The sequence below is a fragment of the Rattus norvegicus genome, chromosome 2 (genome assembly GCF_036323735.1).
Source record: "Rattus norvegicus strain BN/NHsdMcwi chromosome 2, GRCr8, whole genome shotgun sequence".
Lineage (NCBI taxonomy): Eukaryota > Metazoa > Chordata > Mammalia > Rodentia > Muridae > Rattus > Rattus norvegicus.
Window position 1 is genome coordinate 61,405,444 of NC_086020.1, and position 6,047 is coordinate 61,411,490.

Genomic DNA, 6,047 nt, shown 5'->3' on the forward strand with positions numbered 1-6,047 from the left:
AAATAAATGAAAGGACCAAAGTAGCCTTCCCAGACCTCACTATCCTTCCCAGACCTCACTATCCTTCCCAGATCTCACTATCCTTCCCAGACCTCACTATCCCCACAACTGGCTGCAAGACCTGTGAACAAAGGTCTCTGGTGTGTACTGCTACACCACAGCATAGTACAGTCGGACAGATGGATGGGTGGGTGGGTAGGTGGGTGGATGGAGGGATGGATGGAGGGAGGGAGGGAGGGATAGGTGGGTGGTTGGATGGGTGGGGTGGAGGGATGGGTGGAGGGAGGGGTGGGTGGGTGGGTAGATGGATGGATGGGTGGGTGGGTGGATGGGTGGGTGGAGGGATGGATGGATGGGAGGGATGGGTGGATGGGTGGATGGGTGGATGGGTGGGTGGGTGGATGGGTGGGTGGGTGGATGGGTGGGTGGATGGAGGGAAGGATGGATGGATGGGTGGAGGTATGGGTGGATGGGTGGGTAGGTGGGTGGATGGAGGGAGGGATGAATGGGTGGGTGGGTGGGTGGGTGGAGGGAGGGATGGATGGATGGGTGGGTGGATGGGTTGGTGGGTGGATGGAGGGATAGATGGATGGATGGGTAGGTGGGTGGGTGGGTGGAGGGATGGATGGATGGGTAGGTGGGTGGGTGGGTGGAGGGATGGATGGATGAATGGGTGGGTGGAGGGATGGATGGATGGGTGGGTGGGTGGATGAATGGGTGGGTGGATGGATAGATGAATAGATAGATGATGGATGGATAGACAGACAGACAGACAGACAAAGGCGGTGGGCTCTCCCTCAGCTAAAAAGGTGCCTTTAACAGTACAGCCCTGGAAACCAGTTTTAACTTGACCAGGGAACAGGTACACTGTTCTATTTACTTACAAGAATTGCCTGTGGTAGTTAGTGTGAGTAAAGACTAACATGGACTTCAAACAAAAGAAAAAGAAAGAAGCAAGTTGTATGTATACAGAACTATGCCATTAATGTAAAACTGGGCACATAAATCCTCATAAATTTTCATGGACAAACACAGACGGACCAAACATGCTTAGAAACTACATATATGTACTAACTGGACATTTGTGCTTACTAAATGCAGAGACGAAAGGACAGATAAAGTATTGGTTATCATTTATTTTTATCTGAGAAAGAGAGTGTGGAGGGACTATGGATTCATTAGCAACTTTTAAACCTATAGAGTGGAAAGATGAACACCTCACTTTCAACTTTGATTTGTCTTTGAAACATTCCACATGTATTTCTACTTTGGAAGGTAAGCCTCTTAGGAAAGGAAGGGAGGGGAAAACAAGGCTTCATCACATCCTGTTAACTCCAAGGCTCTCTTGGCTTTAACTCCAAATCTCAGTTTCTCTACCTCTAAAGTTGGGTGGAGCTGGGGTGGGAGCTAACATGGTTGTAGAGTCCATGCTAGCATACCACAGGCCCTGCGTTTGACAGCCAATAACAGTAAAAAGGAACAAAGGGGCCACATTGCCCTGCAGGTGAAGGAGCTTTCTGCCAAGCCTGAAGACCTGAGTTCAGTTCCCCAGACACACATCATAGGAGAGAACTGACTTGACAATTTGTTCTCCGATCTCCACAAGCATGTTGCAGTGCTCACATAAAGACAGACAGACAGACAGACAGACAGACACACACACACACACACACACACACACACGTACAGTTGTTCATATAAACATTTCTCTCTCTCTCTCTCTTTCTCTCTCTCTCTCTCACACACACACACACACACACACACAGCAAACAGAAACAAGGGAGATAGTGTCTGAACCTTCTCCTTACATACTTTAAGAAGTGGCAGTCTAGGGATAGTAAATGTTAGGGGCCAGCATATTGCTTTCTCATTGAATCCCCAGGGACTGGGGAGTCCATTCTTAATCAGTTTTCCTATGACAGTACAAAGATCTTTGAACTGCGCTATGAATGCCTTGCACTGCCCTTTAAAGTCATAAAAAAAAAACACATCTAAGAATGTAAATAATACAATAAACTCATTCGTGAAGCATCTCGGTGGTTGGAGATAAAACTGACAGCCCAGCATGGATGACTCTCCCAGTACTTATTCAACAAAAGTTGGATTTCTTCTGATAAAATTGGCTGCCTTATAAGCCTAAGCGAGGAAAGACTCCGAGAGTAAGTTATCACTAGCAAAAGATAACATTAAACCCATCAGTCAAAAACAAAACGACTCCTGTCACACGTGTAAGCAAGCATACAGGGCCCAGCACTCCCGGGACAAAGCAAAGTCTAACCTCCCTGGGATTCACAGGCTTTCTCCGATTATGTTCAAACCCAGAGGAGATGAAAGAGCTAACGCTAGATCCTCTAAGGGACCAAACTAGTTCCTGTCTAAGGCAGCCTTCACAACCTTGAGATCTCAAACCCAAGACAATGGGCAATCCGCTAGTCCCAGGCAGATCCGCGCTATCCCTCCTAAAGCGGCTAACACTCAAATTACCTGTGAGTCCAGAGTGAAGGGAGACAGCAGGTAAGAAGTGAGTGGCCTGGCATCTGCATACTTGGTAACGGCAGTAAAGCAGTGCCGGGCTCCTTGGAAAAGAAAGCCTGGCTTTATATAAAGTCCAGGCCTCTGTGAGGTCACCCCTGCCTCTTTAAGTCACAGTGGGCTCCATCTGCTTTAATCTCCCCATCTGTTGCCTTTCCAGACTTAACACCCCACTGCCACCACCACCACCGAAGGAGATGCGAAATCCAAAATGAAAAACCGCTGGAAACTGCAGAACCTAAACTGGGGACACAAACTGGCCCAAGACAGCAGGAGTTGAAAGAACGATGCCCGCCTGCCCTCCCAGAGGGTCTCGATGGATGGCGACCGAAGCCCAGCAGCTTGGAGTGTGCCCCAACTCCAGCATCCTCCTCCCCGCCCTCCTAAGAGCTGTGGTGGGGGGAAATAACAAGGAGGGTGGGGGACAGGGGGCTGTGACAGCTTAGGGCGGTCTCGCCTGCGTCCTCCGGACAGCTCACCCGCTCCCTTGAGTCCGTAAAGGAACAATAGCGGACTGTGGGTCTCTAGAGCCACCCGGCGTCTCCCGCTCCCACCTCCGTCTTCTGCTTTTCCAAGTTCAGCCAAGAGGTGGGTCGAGCCAGGGAGCAAGGACTGGGGTACCGGACCCCGGGCAGGGCACGCAGGTGGGACAGGCTGTCCCGGGGGCGCAGACACATCGTTCTCCCGAATCCGGTCATTCATTCCCACCCGCGCTCCCTCGGCAGACGCCCCGCGCCACTGCCCCGCACCAGACCGCCAGAGGAGGCGAGCCCCTTTTCCAAACTAAGTCGGACCTCTCTTTCTGCCAGAGCCCCACCATCCTCCCATTCCTCCTCTCCCCAACCCCCAACTGTCTTCCGTGGACAGTGGGCGGCCAAAGCTGTGTCCAGACCATAACTCCAGCCCCGCGCTCCTCCCGGCGCCCGGAGCTCGGCGCAGTCCCAGACACAAAGGCGGGGACCGAGCCCAGAGCCCGCACCCCAGCCTCCCGGCTCCGCGCGGTCACTCACCCCATCCAAGCGGCTGCCTCAGCTCCGGGCCCGGCTGGCCGTCCCGCCCGCCGCTTCCCCAGGAAAGCGCGGCTGCCGGGCTCGCTTCCTGCTCGGCTTCCTGCACTGGGTCCCTCCTCCTCCTCTTCCTCCTCCTCCTCCTCCTTCTCCTCCTCCTCCCTCTCCTCCTCCTCCCGAGGCTGGGTCAGTGGGCGCTCAGCTCCCGGGCTCCGCCGGCAGGGCGGGGGCAACGGCAGCACCACCACGTGGCCGCCGGGCGCCGGCCCCCGACCTGGATCCCGTGGGCTCAAGGAGGGAGGTGCTGGCCACTCCCACCCCGCGCGGCCCCAAATTCCCGGAGTCAGGTGACCTGGCCCCGGAGCAGCTCCCGGGACCTGCAGGAGGTGCTCCCCGACCGCCCACGCCTCGGCTCGCGGCGCCTCCAGGACGTCCACGCTCGCTTTTGATTTCTGTGGAACGCGGGAATCCTTCTCCGTGGGTCTGTCTCACACCTTAACTTGAAGTTAGTGGGATCCACGGTATGCGGGTTCCACTGCTGGGGTAGGGATAAGGACCCGAGAAAGTATTGTTTCTGGTCCATTTCCAAAGTTATCTGTAGTCTTGGGAAAAGCAGAGTCATTGACCCAAAGCCCGCTCTGAACCAAACAGGAATCGGTTCCATTTTCGTTGTGAACGAAAAGAAAGTAAACCAGAATGTACTCACATTTTCTGGGCTGAACCAGTTGGTTGGAGCGACTGTTTCTTAACACTCCTCAGGTGGTGAGACAAAACTTACTTGTGCTCTGCTCGGGAGTTGGGAGACTATCTGCAGCCTGCAGGGACAGGCTAGACGGGAGTCGGAGCGCCCTCAGCAGGGTGCCTTGAGTTGGAAGTCCTGAGATCCGGTGAAGCTTCCCTCCCCCAGACCACCAGGACCGGACTTCTGAACCGAATCGACTTCTCCATTAATTCTGAGGATTTGAAATCTCTCCACTATTCCCCTGATTTAAGTAGGCTTTTTAGTTCCACTAGCCAGCTAGGTCGTAGAAAGTTTAACTCACCAAAGCTCCACGGGACTCCTGGTTGGTGGTGTGTCTTTCGCACAGAGAGGTTTCTAGCGATTTTTGCTAGGATCGACTGTAAGTCCACTGAAGGAAGTAAGGAGGAAAAACAGCCAATTCCAACAGAAGTGAGAGTCACCTTAACACCAACCAGTGTACAGTATCTTTGTGTGTGTTAGCATCAGATCGCGTGTGTTTTATCCCACTCCTTCGCTCCTTTCCCCAAGAGAACACCTTGCCTTAGCTTTCACAAGCAAACTTGCCAACTAGAAAACAAAAGCTTCATCTTTAGCTCAATAGCCTTTGCTTTCTAAGCACCATACATCAAAAAGATTCCCCCGGGGGAGTGGGAGTGGGGAGCCAATTCAAAGCAAGATGCACACTCTTATACATGTGGTGTGGAACTAAAAACCACACTAAAAGAAACTGACAAGTACTCCGTGTAGTGCTGGCAATTTCTACTACCCAGGTTTTCATCTCGGGTCCTTTAATCAGTTACCGACTGAATATTTAAGTACCTTATACTGTTCATCCAGCATTGAGCATAGCCACCTGTGGGTTTCTCACCTCTAATTTTTGTTGAATCAAAGGCAGTTGGGATGGTGGTACAGCCTGTCAAAGGCTCCTTCGGAAATGTCTGTGTGTGCATATTGTTTAGGAACTGAAGACAAGTTGTAGTTAAACTATTAAACAAGTGTCTTTCTAACTAGCCTTTCTTTCATTCACCCAAGGCCTCAACTCTGCTAATCTTTCCCGATCACCTTTAAAGACCCTTTCCCAAGTTGCCTTGTCCGCATAGGTGTCCTGTGTGCTCTACCCTCAGTAGTTTATAACCCAACCCCCATCGGCAAGATCGAAGTGTGTGAGGCACCGTGTGGAGGGAAGAGTGTGCCAAATCCACTTGCAGAATCACCCTTTTCAAACTCAAAACTGACACTCGTGTACTTTAGAGGCTTCACCTACCTTAGACAACCCTTAAAACACTCCCTTCTGCATGGAAATCGGTGATTAAGTTTGGGGGTTAAGTAATGTCTTCTCCTTGCTTTGTTGTTATTTTGTCCATGAGTTTTAGAAATGCTAACTGGGGGTTGGGGGATTTAGCTCAGTGGGAGAGCAGTTTGGTTCGAGGCCCTGGATTCCGTCCTCAGCTCGGGGGGGGGGGGGGGGGGGGGGGGGGGGAGTAGGTGGGGGAGGGTATGCTAACTGAGCTCAGGTTTTGAATACAGCAGTAAGTGGGCTGCCTAAATAAAGTTAAGCACCTGCTATCTAAAGTCTGTTAAAATCTCAGGGGATAAACATGTTGCATTGTAGGTATAAATTTCTTGAAACCTATTTTTATTAAGAGTTTAACTTCTCCTCTAGCCCACCACCCAGCAGAGGCAGTGGAAGGAAAAAAGTTTTTAGGATATGGGGAGAGTGGACCTATTTAGCAATAGTTTATTGTGGGGCGAGCTCGATCTTCTTT

The 6,047-nt window shown here is 51.6% G+C and overlaps 1 protein-coding gene across 8 annotated transcripts in view; it reads right to left on the reverse strand.

Moving 5' to 3' along the window:
* The window catches only part of Rai14 (retinoic acid induced 14), a 137,703-nt gene extending 132,005 nt beyond the window's left edge, over positions 1-5,698 (reverse strand). For 3 of the 8 annotated variants that reach the window (XM_006232064.5, XM_006232063.5, XM_006232060.5), the window contains exon 1: positions 2,485-2,625. The gene's annotated coding sequence lies outside the window, so the exon portion shown is untranslated. Of the gene's footprint in view, positions 1-2,484; positions 2,626-3,542; positions 3,678-4,245; positions 4,384-4,582; positions 4,670-5,545 lie in introns of those variants that run through there. The other 5 variants (XM_063281524.1, XM_006232062.5, NM_001011947.2 and 2 more) reach the window with 5 other exon arrangements.
* Positions 5,699-6,047: the final 349 nt, after the last annotated feature.